The sequence below is a fragment of the Ursus maritimus genome, unplaced genomic scaffold (genome assembly GCF_017311325.1).
Source record: "Ursus maritimus isolate PB19 unplaced genomic scaffold, ASM1731132v1 scaffold_24, whole genome shotgun sequence".
NCBI lineage: Eukaryota > Metazoa > Chordata > Mammalia > Carnivora > Ursidae > Ursus > Ursus maritimus.
In genome coordinates, this window is record NW_024424897.1 from 606,802 (window position 1) to 623,579 (window position 16,778).

Genomic DNA, 16,778 nt, shown 5'->3' on the forward strand with positions numbered 1-16,778 from the left:
CGGTGCACAGCAGTGGGGCTACCGGCGGCCGGCCAATGGCGAGGCACGCCGGCCGAGCGCCCGCACGTCCGGCCGCGGCGCCCGGCGCAGGCGCGGCTTCCAGCGGCCTGGAAAACCCGGAGCAGAGCATGGCTGGCGCGGAGCTTCGGGGCCCGCTCACGGCGGGTCGAGGTTGTCGCGGGCTGGGCGGGGGGCGCGTGACGTCTGCCCCGAGGAGCCGCGGCTCGGGCCACGAGGTGGGTGGCGCGCGCGTGGCCTGCGCTGGCATCCGCACAGCCTTGGGCAGAGCTGGAAACCGCCTCCACTGCGGAAGGTCCGCGGGAGACCACCGACGGCCCAGTCAGCTCCGCGGTGCGGAGACGGGAGGCCGGGGGCGCAGGAGACTGGAGACGCGGGGTCGATGGCGCCGGGCGCGGAGGCCGGGGTTGCGGGAGGCCGGGGGTTCGGGGGGCCTGGGGGCCGGGGATGCAGGGGCGCGGGAGGCCGGGCGGGGTGCGGTGGGCTGGGGGACGTATCTCCCCTGGGTGCTCGAGCGCCCGCGGGAGGCATGGGTACCCCACCCCGACGGAACTCTGACTTGCTTTGTGGACGATCCGTGCTCGCAATTTAGCACAAGGTTTTTGAGCTAGGGGTATGGCGGAGTGTCCTAGACAGAGAAAGAAGTTTCATTAAGTATTTATGCATTCGTGGTCTCGAGACAAGTATGGAAATGGTAAGTGGGGGAGCCTCTCATTTAAAAACAAAATAAAGAAGTGCCGGGCTGGCTGGTCGGTAGAGCATGCGACTCGACCTCCCGGTTGTAAGTTCGAGCCCCACAGTCGGTGTAGAGATTACTTAGAAATAAAGTCTTTTAAAAAATAACAAAATACAGTCGTTGAAAAAACGAGCATATGATCGAGTATCAGGAGTGTTTCCAAATCACTGATGACCGTGACTGTGGAGTGTGCTGTAGCCTTCCTTGTGCGTTAGTGCACACAGCCCTCTACCTGGCTTCCAGAAGCTTCACTGTGATAAAGCTGTTGATGGTGTTTGGAGTATGTACTGTATGCTGTTAGCAAACTTACACGAGGCTGCGTGAAACCCCTCACGGCTTGGTCCGCAGCGGGTGTCCGTCCTGCAGGGAACCCAGACTTGCAGCTATAAAGAGGATGAGCTTGTAGCGGTGTGCAGATGTGTTTCAATTACGTCCTTGCAGTGTAGACACAAGGCACCTTGATAAAAGTTAGGTAATGCCAAGCCCTAAGCAAGTAGAAATGGTAAAGATCACACAGTTCTGAGAAGAAAATTCACCACGTGCTGGGACAGCCAGGAAAGGCTTCACATCAGAGGCAGGGCCTTCCATCCATTCCAGTGCTTGGTAAGCATCCACTGTGTACCAGGCACAGATCAGGGTTGCACAGAGAGCAACCAGGCAGCTATGTCGCATCAGCGTGTGTGAAAGGAAGCCAGCACGCAAGACTGCTTGTGACGGAGGGGAAAAGCAGCAGCCACAGATGCTCAAAAGGTGGGCAACCCGCTGCTCTTTACGCAAGAAACTGAAGGCAGAGATGTGGAAGACACACACCCAGACTCTTCACAGAGATTTGCTCTTTGTTTCAGAAGATGTGTCCTGAGCACTAGTTTATGCCAGACACATGTGGAAGAAGAGGGCCGATGGTTACGGAGGATCCACGGTGCCCATGGGACTACTACACAGGACAGCCAAAGAGCGGCGCCTGCGGAAAGGTGGAGTTGGGCGCCAAGAGGGGAGCAGGAGGGACAGAGGCGGAGGAGACGTCTGACCTGACGCTGGAGGACCCGCAGGCACCTGTGGGCAAAGAGCAGGGACATCAGCTCTGGGGAGGGAGCAGACTGGGTGTGTCCCGGGCAGAAGGCCCATGAATGACGGGAGGAGAAACACGGAGCATTTTGGAAGGCTTCTCATTTAGGAAAATGGGAAGCCAGGAGGCAGTTCAAGCAATGATCCAGTTTAACTGTTAAAAATGTCAACCTTTTCGCCACGCATGCCAAAATTGAAAACAAGGAGACCCATTTGTGTCTCTTGTAATGATTCAGGTTACGGAAAGCAATAGCTGGATGGGCCCACGGTCCTCAAAGCTTTTTGCATAGTATCTAATAAACTAATTTTGTGAAATCTTGTAATCCCCCATATTTAAGATAATAGCAAAAATTTCCATCATGTTTAAATAATTGTGGTAGATGTAATTTCTCAAATATTATAAATATTGACTTCTAAAATAAATCATGGCATCATTCCTTAAAGGTATGAAATGGATCCTGAATGCCATTGTGATTTGAAACCCACTAGCATTTATAAACATATAAACAGTCTCTTGGTTAACAAGTTTTATTAAATCCTTTACACCTGGGGCGCCTGGGTGGCTCAGTCGGTTAAGCATCCGACTCTCGGTCTCAGCTCAGGTCATGGTCTCAGGGTCATGAGCTCGAGCCCCATGTCAGCCTGTGTCGGGCTCCATGCTTACTGTGGAGTGTCTCTCTCCCTCTGCTCCTCCCCCCACTGTTGCTCTCTAGCTCTCTCAAATAAAAAATCTTTCTAAAAAATCCTTTACTCCTAATTTCCATTCAAATTCCCCCATAAATTTAATCCTAAATACAGTAAGTGTTTATGCTTGAGTATTTATTCATGAGATTATTTACCCCTGGACACACACACACACACAGATGTACGTTAATTTGCAATTCCTGCAAATGTAAAGGTCATGTTAAAACATTTCTCTTGGATTGAATTAGTATTACAACTATTGTTAACATAATTGATGAGAGCAATATAAATATATGCAGGTTTGGATTAAGACTAAAAAGTTGAGTATATTGGAGATTTATCTCTTAATATGTCCAGGGCTTTTTTCCCTTCAACACCTAGTTCATATATCCAGTGATGAGAATTGCTGGAGGCAGGGCACAGAACCAGTATTATCCTTATTTTTCATAAATGCATACACATAAGTAAACAGAACTAGAGGAAGTCTCATTATAACGACCTAACACTGTTCTTTGAGCCTCTTCTAGTTGCAGGTGCTACATGAGGGGGAGGCCTTGCAGGACTGGGAGGCTCTGGGTCTCGGTGCAGCCCGGGAAGTGCTGAGACACCACAAAGGCCACACCCTCGGAGAAAGGGCTACACACCAGTTGTAAAGGAGAAAGCAAAATACCTGAAATGAAGAGCTCATTGAATTTTCTTTTTTCTTTTTTTTTAGATTTTATTTATTATTTGACAGAGAGACAGCCAGCGAGAGAGGGAACACAAGCAGGGGGAGTGGGAGAGGAAGAAGCAGGCTCCCAGCGGAGGAGCCTGATGTGGGGCTCGATCCCATAACACCGGGATCACAGCCTGAGCCAGAGGCAGACGCTTAACAACTGAGCCACCCAGGCCCCCAGCTCATTGAATTTTCTGAACACCAGACTGGATACAGCTGAAGAGAGGATTTTTCAACTCATAAGTTCCATCTGTAGAAGTTATCTGAAAACAGAAAAAATTAGAATGAGAAAGAAAGATAACAGAAAGGAATATTAGGAACTGTGGGACAAGATCAAACGGTCCAGCGTGCATAAAGTTGGATGCCCAGAAGGAAGGGAAAAGAAAATGGAGTGATAGAAATATTTGAAGAGAGAATGTGTAAGAATTTTACAAATTGACCCTCAGATCCAAAAAGCTTGGCAAACCCTGAGGAGGACAAATTCAAAGAAAAACACTTGGAGGTATATCACAGTTCAACTTCTGAAAACCAAAGGTAAAAATAAAAGGCCTAAAAGGAGACAAAATTTATTTTTTTTTTTTAAGATTTATTTATTTATTGTAGAGAGAGCATGGGAGAGTGGGGTGGGGGCGGAAGGGCGGAGGGAGAGGGAGAGAGAATCCCAGGTGGACTCCCTGATGAGTGCAGAGCCTGATGTGGGGCTCGATCTCATGACCCTGAGAGCACAATCTGAGATGATGACATGAGCTGAAACCAAGAGTTGGATGCTCAACAGACTGCGCCACTTAGGGGCCCCTAAAAGGAGACAGAAATTTAAGAGACACATTACATCCAGGGAAATTGAGAATGACTTTTCAAGAGCAGTGGGTGCCAGAAACAAAAAGACGGCATCCACAAAACGCCAAAGGTCAGGCGGTCCCTGAGACCAGTATCCAATACCTAACAAAACATCCTTCAAAAACTAAGGTGGTCATTCATTTTTAACATCTGTAATAAAAGGCATTTTCAGACAAACAAAAGCTGAAAACTGTCACCAGAAGAGCTGGCCTTCAGAAAAACACTGGCGTTCTTCAGGCCAGAGGAGAGTGACCCCAGTGGAATCCCAGATTTGCCCTAAGGAATGAAGGACACCAGAGGAGATGACGGTATGGGTGACTAGAAAAGACATTTAAAATAATTTACCTATTTTTAAAAAGATTTTATTTATTTGACAGAGAGTGCACAAGCAGGGGGAGCGGCAGGGGGAGAGGGAGAAGCAGACTCCCCATGGAGCAGGGAGCCCGCTGTGGGGCTCGATCCCAGGACCCCAGGATAGTGACCTGAACTGAAGGCAGACGCTTCACCGACTGAGCCACCCAGGTGCCCCTAAAATAATTTCTTTAAAAATTATTGGATGAATGCTTAAAGCAAAATTTAAAGTCACGTGTCGGGGGTGCTCATTCCCTGCCATATACTGGGAGTGTCCTGTCCCAGCACGTGTCCAGTAGGGGAGCCGTGTCCCCAGGGGGCTCGCGGGCACTGCCAGTGTGGCTAGTGTGACTAGGGAGCCGAACTTTAAAGTGGTACTTGGTTATAATTAATGTAACTTGATGTTTAAATCGCCACACGTGGCTAGTGGCTACCAGGTGAGACCATGCAACCCTGAAAAATAAAAAATATGATTGCCAGGGGCGCCTGGGTGGCACAGTCGTTGGGCGTCTGCCTTCGGCTCAGGGCGTGATTCCGGCATTATGGGATCGAGCCCCACATCAGGCTCCTCTGCTATGAGCCTGCTTCTTCCTCTCCCACTCCCCCTGCTTGTGTTCCCTCTCTCGCTGGCTGTCTCTATCTCTGTCAGGTAAATAAATAAAATCTTTAAAAAAAAAATATGATTGCCAGAGAACAAAAGGTTAGGACGTAAAGTCGGTGTTATTTCACTGTTTCAAGGTTCTTATGTGGCTGATCAGATGCTGTATGATTTCAAAGTGAACTGTGGTAATTTCTAGCTCAGCCACTAAGTAAGTATAAATGTATATATTACATATAATGTTATATAATAGCCTATATATAAAAAATACAATAGAGGAGATAAATAGAATTTTAAAAATATACGAATCGTCCAATAGCGGCAAGAAAGAAGGCAAGAAGATCAGATGGAACAAATATAGTACGAGGTAGGGATTTTAAACCCACTGTGTCAATCGTTATAATAAATGTAAATGCACGGGACACTACAATTAGAAGCCAGAAACTTGGAGTAAAAAGAAAAAAAAAAACCCACCTGACTTAGGAGTTTACAAAATACAATTTCAATCTAAAGACCAAGACAAGCCAAAGTTACAAGGATGCCAAAAGAAGCATCATTCAAACATACACTGTGCGATCGCCAGGGACACTGACATGAGACTGGGCCACCTTGGGTCAGGACTGTTAGGAGAGACTGGCCCGCAGTGATACAGTCAACTCAGCAGGAAAATGCAAGAATCCTGAGTGCATATCAGAACATAACTTCCAGGGCGCCCAGCTGGCTCAGTCGGTGGAGCATGCAACTGGATCGCAGGGTTGTGGGTTCGGACCCCGCACTGGGTGTAGAGACGACTTAAGGAGATGAACTCTTAAAAAACAAAAACAAAAACATAACTTCCAAATGCTCAAAGCAAAAATGGACAGAACTGAAATGAGAAACAAAGGAACCCACAGACGTGGTTCAAGATGTTAACCCTCGGCTATGTAGTTATTAGAGCAAGCAGGAAGAAAAGTCTAGAAGGAAAAGAGAGTAGGATGAAGCCTGGCCCTTCCAGTGCTAATGCTGGGCAGGCCTGGCTGGAGAAGGTGCTGTCAGAAGTGTGTGTTGGTTAACAAGCACTGCAGCGTTTGCTGCTTGCCAGGTACTGCTTTAAGGACCTTTCTAGATACTGATTCAGGCCGTCCTCATGACACCTGTATTTGACGGATGCTGTGATGGCCTGCGTATCCCACTCGGGCAGTGGCAGGCACAGGGAGGTTAACCTGCCCACCCCAGGACAGCCCGTACTGCTCTACACCGCTTCACATGGAGAGGCAAAAGTAAGGCCGCCTCCACATGCCCCTAACAGTAAAAAGGGGTGCTTATTAATGTTATAATTGTGAATTTTGATAATCTTTAAAAGACAAAAATTCAGAGCAAAATCCAAATCCAGCACTGCAACTGGTTTCATTTAAGAAACCCGTACAACCTGTGATTGAAAGTCCTGTGGCCCTAAGCACATAACCCCACATTTCAGCATTTCTGCCTGAGCTGAAACACCTTCATCGGGAGAAAGCCAGACCCAGCAGTCTGCATGTCCTGCACATGGAGAGTCTCCCTGTCCAGCCCTTGCCCAAGTTTCCATGTCCTCCCACTACGCCCGAGTGGTGTGGGGGACCTGTGTCCACCCCAGCAGCTGGGCTCTGCCCACAGCTCCCCACCCAACAGCTCCCTTCCCTGTTTATTCCCACGTCCCACCCTTGTTCATACAGTTCTGCCCACACGCAGGTACCACCCCCCATCGATCCAGTTCCCTCTGGCACTTGAACGACCTGAGGGTTAGGGGGACCAACTCCCAGCACTGTCAAAACTGGGTATAACTTTTGACTCCCCCAAAACTTTACTAATAGCCTACTGTTGAGTAGAAGCTTTATCAATAACATAAATGGTTGATTAACAATACGTTGTATGTTAAACGTTTCCTATACTGTATTCTTACTAAAGAAAATAAGCTAGAATAAAAAACTTAGTGAAATCAGAAGGAAGAGAAAATACATTGGTACTGTACTGTATTGAAAAAAATCCACCTGGAAGTGGACCTACACGGTTCAAACCTATATGGTCCAAGGGTCCGCTGTGTTCCCCCATTGTGGCAACACTGTGGATTTTGTAACCTGTGTGTGTAACGGTTATTTGACATTTAGTAACTAAGGGCTGCTGATGTTTCTTGCTGCCTTCCTTTCATTGTTACTTAGTTTCTGTAATGTGTGCCCCGTCTTCCCAGCTGCGGAGACCTCCATTTATACTTCTGAGCCATTCAGTGCCATGCCCGTGACAGACTCTCAGTACTTGTCTCCCCCAGGAAGTCATGTAACTCCATTCATCTGACTTGGCTGCCAGGTGCTGCTTCCAACTTGTCCTTGGCTGTGGAGAACACGGAGAAAACACATAGTCTTATTTTGGCCAAGCTTTCAGAGAAAATCTAAGATATATTCATGAAGATATGGCCATGCTGATAATCGATAACGTAAACTTAAAAAGTATCATCATGGATGTAAGCGCTATATTAAATAAATGATAAATTTCACATTTTCTGGTTTTCTTTTCAGAAATACAAGTACCACAGTGTAAAAAATCATATAACCATAGACTCCCCGCTACCCAGCCTTCTGAGAAGAATGAACTGTACGCCCTGGGCTCGAGGGCAGGAGTAGGCTGTTGGCGCGTTCCTCCACCAGCATCTGCACAGCACTGGGCAGGCAGTAGGTATTTCGTACGTATGCCACATCGCGGAGCTGAACTGAGGTCTACTTGGTCAAGAAATCCAAATTTATATGATTATGAAGTTTCACATAGTTGTGATGCAATCCCAACATCACAACGACCTGACATCAAAACCCTACTGGTGCGACCTGCTCTTCTTGACCATTCAGCAGGTGTTGGGGGGGGGGTCTCTCGGTGCCCATAAGTATAATTACCAATACCATTTTTTCACTGTCATGGTACATACAGAGAAGTACCTGTCAATATAGAGCTCAGCCCAACTGGTTTAAGTGACCACATTGGTATAGATCACTAAACAAACGAAACGGATTCTTGAATATTGATTTGCTAAATTTATGCCCTGTTCGAACTATAGAGTAAGTATCATCTCAGTCAAAACCTCGACTGGCTTTTTTGTAGAAATTGACAAGCCAATTTTCATATTCATATGGAAATGCAGGGGACCGAGGAAAATCAGAATGAGCTTGGAAGAGAACCACACTGAAAGGTTAGTGGCATATTAATATAAATCAATAGAGAGCTGTGGCAGCTATAGGCACCAAATGAATATAAGATGCTTTCTCAAATTTGTCTTTTAAAGAGAAGATTGTGGTGATCTATAAGCTGTAGCCAATAAAGCTATCGTAACCAAATTAATACAAAGCTGTCCTCGAGCTGGTGCTATTGGTATAAGACTACACAAGTCAGTGGGACTAAATAAAAGGTCCAGAAATAGACCTCCACATACAAAATCAATTGATTTTTTAAAACTTTTTAAGATTTTATTTATTTATTTGACAGAGAGAGAGCACAAGCCAGGGGAGTGGGAGAGGGAGAAGCAGACTCCCCACGGAGCAGGGAGCCCAATGCAGGGCTCGATCCCAGGACCCTGAAATCATGACCTGAGCCAAAGCAGATGCTTAACCAACTGAGCCACCCAGGCGCCCCCAGAATCAGCTGATTTTCAACAAAGGTGTCAACGTTATTTAACAGGGAAGGGAAGTGAGACTTACGTACGTGTTTGGTCTCTGCCCCTAGTTCCTGACACAGAGCTCCTAAATCCCTTGGAATTTCCTATGTGATAGGAGCATCTTTTTTTCTGATGAGGTGAGGGAATGGGCTCCTAGTTGGGGGATGGTCACCAGGATGAGAAGTTGGAACATTCAGCCCCATCTCTCATCCTCTGGGAGAGGGACTGGAGGTTGAGTTAATAGTCTGCTACGAAACTTCCATAAAAGTCTCTTTAACTATGGGGTTCAGAGAGTTTCTAGGTTTGTGGAAGGATGACATCCCCCAATCTTATAGGGACAGAAGCCTTGTACCTCTGGGGTCTCAGAACCCAAACACTGAAAACCATAGAAGGGAAAAGTCGATAAATCAGAATTATGAAAAATTTTTACATTTTGCTCCTCAAAAGACTATGAAAATATGAGCCCCAGACTGAGAAAATATCCACAATACATATACTGTACAAGAGTATCTAAATAGAGGGGCGCCTGGGTGGCTCAGTCGTTAAGTGTCTGCCTTTGGCTCAGGGCATGATCCCAGCGTTCTGGGATCGAGCCCCACATCAGGCTCCTCCGCTGGGAGCCTACTTCTTCCTCTCCCACTCCCCCTGCTTGTGTTCCCTCTCTCGCTGGCTGTCTCTATCTCTGTCGAATAAATAAATAAAATCTTTTAAAAAAATAAAATTACATTTTAATTAAGGTTGCAAAACATAACTGGATCGCTTAAAAGGCCAAAAATTGGTAAAATGTTTTAAATTCCATCTGATTTTAGGAAAGAGTGAGCTTTATAGATGAATACATACATTCCTAATTGAATTTCATCCTAAACACATGAGAGCTTTAGAGAGAAATCTCATAATACCAATTTTTAAAAGAAAATTGTTAAATTTACTGATAGTAACTGGACCTGAAAGTGTTTCTAAGGCATCCTTCATCAAAATCTCTTCTCCACAGACATCCCTCAGGGGCTTCAGAGATGGGGAGAGGCACATTCCCACCTGGTGTGCTCCGGGGGCAGGAAGAGGGTCGATGGGGGTCCCCAGATGTGCCTCCCGCACACACGTCGTGGAAGCTGTCGCAGAGGAGCTGCGGGTATTTACCTGCTTGGTCAAGGCAGTGCTCCCAGAAAGGCAGCCGTCAGAAGGTGACCAGAGGGCGGACAGGCCCTACACAAGTTGCCATACATTCCTGTGTTCTCCATCATGTTTATCTGAGTTTGAGAAGAGCACTAGGGATGGCCTGGTTGGGGGCAGGTGTGAAGGCACACGGCCCTTGCAGTGACTGGTGTCCCATGGCTGGCCACCCATACACCAGTTGGCCTTGGCACCAAGGTCCAGCTGTGTCTCCTCCTCCACGCCACCTTTCTGAATCTCTGTGCTGACATTGGTGTCCCCCAAAGGTGCGCATGGAAAACATGCAAAATGCAGACTGTAGGACAGACGTGAATTAAACAGCACAGCTGAAGCTGGCTTCTGAACAGAGGGACCTCGTCGCCCCAGCTCAGCCATGTCTGGAGCTCCCTGCGGCCTCTCAGCATCCTGGGCATGGCTGGTCCTCCTGACTCCCGTGCTACTTGACCGCCCACATGTGTGTTCACTGCCACATCCACTCAGCAAGCATTTCCTGTACCCGGCCTCATTCCTGTGCTGGAAGCCAAGGGCGCACCAAGAGCAAAGGGGCCACAGGCTGCCTGTCAGGCCAAGGAGGGGAGGAGGCCTGATGCCAGCCATCAGCACGCCCCACCTGGGGCAGCAGCTTCTCTCACAGAGAGTCAGTCCCTTCCCCGACACCCTCCTCCCACCACACACACGCCCAGCCCCCCACATGCAAGACCCCCGCTTCCATCAGCCACCCTGACACCTGCCAAGCAGTGAGAATTGCTCCTTCCCCAGAGCCGCCTCATTCCCAGCTCGCGGTGGGACAGTCCTTGTGCGCGTATGTTCTCCTGCTGGGGCTCAGCCTCCGTGCAGCTCCCGATAGTTCTCAGCACCTGCCTGATGCAGTTAGTTTGGGAAAGTGATGTCATGAATACTGATTCCAATGGGTTGCCATTCGTTGACCCATGCAGAAACCTTCCTGAGTTTATGAGGGTCAGGATGAAACCCCTCCTCATCCTGGAGGTCTGTGAGCTATGGGTGGGGCATGGAAAAGAAAGCAGGCCGTCGGGACAGGTGCATGAAAGAGAGGTGATGCCCTGGACAGCATTCCGATGGCCCACATCAAAGCTGTACTGGGCACATGGCCTGGGCCCTTAGCCGCATATCCAAGCACCTAGCTAAGAGAAAAAACCCAAAAGCTTTAAAAACCCTTTAAAGCCTGGTTCAATTCAATAATACCTGTGGAGAGCTACACCCATTGGAGACAGACACTGCTTCATTTGGGAAATAAAAATACAAGAAAACAGAGATCCCGCCTCTAATGAATAGGTAACAAAAAGGGAAACACCACAATTTCAAAAAGTGGGCAAGGAGGATTTCTGATACTGGAGAGTGAATTACAGAGAATTACAGAGACTAGAAGAAACTCCATGGCTCTGGGCCAGAGGTGGAGCTCATTCCAACCTTCATGCAGACACATCACAGACGTACCTGCACCCACGGGTTTGTGCACACACCTGTACTTCCTGGCCCTGCAGCCCTAGATAGCACAGACCCAATGACACCGCACGGGTCAGTCTCTGCACCCCGAGATGGCACAGAGAGGGATGTCCCACAGGCCAGTCTCTGCACCCACAGACGGCATAGACACGGGGATATCACCTGCACCATGAAATACCAGCAAACACCACCCTCCAAGAAAAGAACCAGAACTCCTTGGAGAAACATGAGGGAACTGCCAAACTGTATTCCAAAGTAGCCACACCATTCTACGTTCCCATCGGCCGCATATGAGGGTTCCTGTTGCCCCACCTTCCCAACACATGGAAAGGGCAGCCTTGTTAGTGGGTGTGCTGCATTTCCCCAGGCTAAGGATGCTGGGCATCTTGTCTTGGGCTGACTGGCCATGATCAGAGCAAGGGTTTCTTGGTCACTGGTGTTGTTTTCAGGCCCAGAGAGATGTGCGTGTGTATGTGCTGAGGGGGCCTTAGTGGAGAGGGGAAGGTTGGAAGAGTGAATGGGTCCAGGTGCCTGCCTCCTGTAGGAAGGGAGTAGCTGGGATGGCCAGGTCGAGTCGATGGCTCTGATTGCTACTGCTGCTGCGAGCAACACTACGCCACGGCGGCTGCCCTTTTCAACCCAGTAGTGCCAGGTGTTGCTCTGTGCACTTCATGCACCCTAACTCACTAAACCCCAGCCACCACGGGCGACCATGGAGACGCTCACTCGGGATGGTGGGAGGGGAAGCCTGCCGTATGGGGTCACATGGCTGGGACTGGACCCCCGGCTGAGGTGAGCTGGCAGCATTAGGGGACAGGTCCTTTGCTCAGCTGGAATGTCCACTCCAGTGCCACCCCCAGGAAGCAGGGTAGAAGGTGAACATGGCCCTGCCTAGGGGCCTGCAGAGGAGGCTGTGGGAGGTGCCTCTTGGGGTCTGCAGTGCATTCCACCTAGCTGTGCAGCGGCCAGCCGCCTAGGTGCTCACCTGGCCAGAGGCTGCCCCAAGAGGGTCCTGTCCTCCAGCCCCAGACACCAGGAGCATGTGGGGTGGGGAGCAAGGTTTGAAATACTGAGCCAGCACAGTGCAGCATTCCCCCCAACTTCAGTCGTCCCACCTGAGTAAAGGACCTAACCTGTGAATGCAGGTCGGATGGGAGCACGCTGATGTAGGAACATATTCTGCGCAAGTAGCCCCCATCATCCCCGCAAATGTTCTCCCCTTTTAGTGTCTCCGAATGCCTGTGCTTGCAGGGCACGTCCATAGCAGCCCCGCTAGTACGCACGAAGTGGGAGAAGTCTTTGAGGCCAGCCAGTGCAGACCATATCTGCACATCTGCGGCATCTTGTCCAATGTCTGGAAGTTTCAGAAGAAATAACACTCGAACTGGTAATGACACAGCAAAAGGGCCCAAAGAAAGCAAAATGTCCCAGTGACAGAACTCCACGCGGTCACACGAGTCCTCGCATGTGCTGTGCGGTTATTCCATTACACTCCTCACAGAGCCCAACACTGCAGAGGAGCAATTTTCAAATGCATTTGAGCTGCACTGTGTTTGCCTTAAGTTCAGACTAACTTTGCCTGCTTTACAGTTACTGATCACAGGAAATCCAAACACAACCAGAAGGAAATACGTTACTGAAAGGAAAAGCTGAAATGAAAAGTATCGTAGACACCTCAAAAAATCAAGTGTATCACAATGGAAACCAAAAACACTAATGGTCAAAATCATGAAAGGAAAGAATCATGATAGCTTAGCTAAGAAAATATGAATAATGGAAATAACACAAAAACGAAAGATAACTCTGAGAACCAGGACACTCCTAAACAGGAAGCAAAAAAGCAGAAGGAAAGAAAAGCAGAAGGAAGATGGTCATGGACGGGAAACCATGATGCCGCCGTCCGGCAGGGACCCCCAGGGGCCCAGATCCGCTGACTCTGAATCCTGTAGACTTCATTGAGTGCCATGATGCTGCGTTGCACCTGTTCCGATGAGCAGTAATCCCCCAACCACGTATCATGAAAAACTCATCTTTCGAATCATGACTCCGTTTACAGAGATCAAGTAAACGTATAATGGGCAAGAGATGCTTCTCAAAACATTTTTAAAGAACTATTTCTTAAGAAATTAGTTGTCCTGCATTTTTTAAAAAGATTTTAAGTAATCTCTACAGCAAATGTGGGGCTTGAACTTACAACCCCCGGACAAAGAGTCACACGCTCCACTGAGCCAGCCAGGTGCCCCTGAAAAAGCCATTTTTTAACAGGAAAACAGCTATGTGATGTTGACCAGCTTGTTCAAGTCTGAAGGTTGCCGATATTGTTTTGCTTGTAATTGATCCTCAGCACAGACATTGTATCTTCAGAACCCTCAAAAACCATGAAGGCTCCACAGAGCGCGCAGACAACAGTGCTTACCTGGGTCACACACACATCACAGAAAAACAGTAGGATTCTTGAAGAGTGGAAAAAGAAAGGACACGATCCAATTAGTAAGATGCACGAATCTTAAACATGGAAAGTGGTTTCCCTTTTTTTCCTAGTCTGACGTGGAATACTGCCATCAACAGTGACACTCCGAGGCCGTTGCAGATTTAAGACCAGGCCCTGCATCGGGATGCCTGAAACACCGTGATGTCCTTCAGCTCATACAGCAGATTGGCCAAATCTGACAGCAGTGCTGAAGTGCAGGTTAGCACTGCCAGTAAGAGTGCAGAGCTGACAATCTTTTCTCTGAACTATTAATAATTTTTTAAAAAGCACAATTTGATCAACTCTGCTATGGGAAAGACTGAATTATCGTTCTATGCACTCTATAAAAATAGTGTTTGTTACCAAATCTTTGTCATATCAAGAGGCAAAGTCCGCATCAAAACATTTAGGAGAAAATATGTAGAGGTAGGTCAGGGGGTCCTGGGTGACTCAGTCGGTTAAGCGTCCGCCTTCCGCTCAGGTTGGTCCAGGTCGCTCCTGGGATCTGGGATCGAGCCCTGCTTAGGGCTCTTATCTCAGCGGGGAGCCTGCTTCTCTCTCTCCCTCTGCTCCTTCCCCCTGCCGGCACCCTCTCAAATAATAAAATCTTTTAAAAATCAGGTAAATGTTTCATTAATTGTATGAAGTTAGTGGTTATTTCTCTGCTTTGTACAGTGTGCGGTTTATCACTTTTAAACTCACCTTCAAAGCTAATTTTCTGTTTTTCACAAAAAGGGTGCTCCAAAGTGCAGAGACTTCAGGCCCCACCCATCCTGCGCCGGCCCAGTCCTCCCAGACCCGGACCTGCCGGTGGGCGAGGACCACAGGACCTGCGGGGCGGGGGCACGCTCCCGAGGGCGGGGCGTGGGGGTGCGTAAAGATGAGGGCGCAGAGTCTACACCGCCCTGGTGGGGAAGGCAGGCAGTGTTAGGTCACCGCAGCCCTCCGAAGTCGCTGCGTTCCTTCCCGAGGCCGCGGGGGCCCTGCCGCCCCGCGTCCCTGACCCCCGCCCCTGACCCCCAGCCCCCTGCCGGGCCCCTAGTCCACCGGAGCGCGACAGCACGCAGCCTCGCCGCGCCCCGCAACCCCCGCACCGTTAGGTGCGCACGCGCGAACAGACGCGCGCCTGCGCGGGGTGGGGCGGCAGCGCGGGGACACCGCGACACGGACGTACGCGCGAGCACGTGACCGGCCGCCCACGTGACTGACGACGGCCGGGCGGGGCATGGCGCCTGCGTAGGCATTGAGCCCTGGGACGGGCTGGGTCGGCGGGCGAGGCCCAGGGCTGGCTGTTGCCGCCGCCGTCTCCGCCCGCAGACGCAGACTGTGACGTGGGCCCGGGTTGAATCAAAGGGCTCCTGCCCGCGAGGTGGACGTGGCTTAGCGCCGACCGCGGGCCGTGCTCCTCATTAGCGCCTGGGCAAGGTCGGCAGGCCTCACTGGCCTTGCCCCTGTACCCTCGCTTGCAGGACGGTCCCGAGATGCGCTCGGACGCCCCTTCCCAGGGCCGCTGCCTCGCCTTCACTGTGACGCGCGTGGTGTGGCCACGACCGGTGTCGCCGGGCTGCAGGGACCGTGGGGTCCTGAAGGGAAAGTACACTAGTCCAGGTCCGGAGTTAGGCTCTGTTCCGACGTAGCCTCGCGCGTCTCCAGCAGGGACGGCATCAGCAAGGTCACCTGCCTCTCGGGTGGCTGGCTGTCGCCCCCGGCGCCCCCCCAACCAGCCCTGGGGTTTGCAGTTGGCCCCTCAATCGTGTAAGCAGGCGCCAGGGCAGCGTGGTGGGGAGTCCATGTTGTCGAGCCTTCTTCCTTGTCCCCAGGCCGATTTGGTCCGAGGGTTAATCAGCCGTCACGGGGATGGCAGGAGAAAAGGTCTGACGGACGTCTGTAGGTTACCTTGTCCACCTGATTGCGCCTTTCCCACGATGGAGACCTTTTGACAAGCTTTCAGGTGGAACGTGAATCTTCTCAAATTCTGCGCCCTTTCCAGGAAGTGCACTCACACACCTCATCAGCAAGACTCTCTGACACCAATCCTCAAGGCCCTGCACCGGAGCCTCGATATGCTGTGCTGCTCAGAGGGGTTGCCACTGTCTTGCCCTGAGGCCCCCTTTCCGTCTCTCACTGATCTGTATGCCTGGATTTATCAGGCTCAGACAATATCCTTAAGACCCAGTGGTGGAGGTTCAGGTCACCATACACCTGTGGGTGCATTTCCGGGAGCCTCATCCCCTGGGGCAACTGCCAACCCATCTTGATGTTCGGAGCCAGGGGCTGCCCTTAGTGCCCTGCTGGGTGTGTCACCAATGCTGCGGAAGTCCCTGCCAGCTGGCTTTGCCCAGGCCTCCACTTTAGGTCCTCCTTCACCCCTGCTGTCCCTTGAACGCCCTTGGTGGTTGTGGTCATACATTTGAGGTTATACTTGTCCCCCACAGTTCTGATGTCTTATGTTTGCCCTCCAGATTCACCTCTTTCTCTTCTCTGAGAACAACAGGAAGCTGGAGGGCAAGAGAGCCAAGGGGCTGCAGCCAATGGGAAGCACTGGCAAGGAGATCAGAGGGGAGGAAAGAAAGCCTCAGCGCTTTCCTGCCTGCAGGTGAGCTGACACTCCACTGAGGAAGGCCACTGCTCCTGTTTGGTGCCCACTCCATCTGCTTCAGCACTCACAGGGGGCAGGAACTGCTCCCTGGCCTCAGCATTCTGACTGTCCAGTGCAGTGGCCAGCGGTGGAGTGCTTACTAGCCTCCTTTAACCCTGCTCATTGAGCTCCCTGCTGCCACGTCCTTTGAGCACCCTGGCTGACGCTCACAGTTTGACCTTGGCAGTTTCAGGCTGTGCGTCTCTTTCCTGATGCTTCTGTTGGCTTGCAAGAGGAGACCACCATCCACAATGGCAAGTTCCATACGTGCTTTTTACTTGAAAAGGTTCAACATGAAAGTTTTTGGGTTTTTTTTTGTTTTTTTTTTTGCTCAAAGGATTTATATCTAGAATGTTCTTGGGGGAATAGTCCATACTTCT

At 50.0% G+C, this 16,778-nt stretch overlaps 2 long non-coding RNA genes across 6 annotated transcripts; one reads left to right on the top strand and one right to left on the bottom strand.

Moving 5' to 3' along the window:
- Window positions 1-66: 66 nt before the first annotated feature.
- Window positions 67-11,089, top strand: LOC103665837. Of its 3 annotated transcripts, XR_005837294.1 has the most exons (5): window positions 67-236; window positions 1,600-1,725; window positions 7,533-7,685; window positions 8,107-8,194; window positions 9,648-11,089. It is a non-coding gene; the product is annotated as an uncharacterized LOC103665837 (long non-coding RNA). The 3 variants fall into 3 exon arrangements; XR_005837292.1 differs by lacking the exons at window positions 7,533-7,685; window positions 8,107-8,194; window positions 9,648-11,089 and having other exon boundaries at window positions 1,600-2,187; XR_005837293.1 differs by lacking the exons at window positions 7,533-7,685; window positions 8,107-8,194; window positions 9,648-11,089 and having other exon boundaries at window positions 1,603-2,187.
- On the bottom strand, window positions 3,869-14,824 carry LOC121104940. 3 transcript variants are annotated; one of them, XR_005837289.1, is made up of 4 exons: window positions 14,463-14,824; window positions 7,027-7,347; window positions 5,572-5,811; window positions 3,869-4,013 (listed from the first exon to the last, which is right to left on the bottom strand). It is a non-coding gene; the product is annotated as an uncharacterized LOC121104940 (long non-coding RNA). The 3 variants fall into 3 exon arrangements; XR_005837290.1 differs by having other exon boundaries at window positions 7,218-7,347; window positions 14,463-14,799; XR_005837291.1 differs by lacking the exon at window positions 14,463-14,824 and adding an exon at window positions 10,554-10,664.
- Between the last annotated feature and the right edge of the window lie 1,954 nt (window positions 14,825-16,778).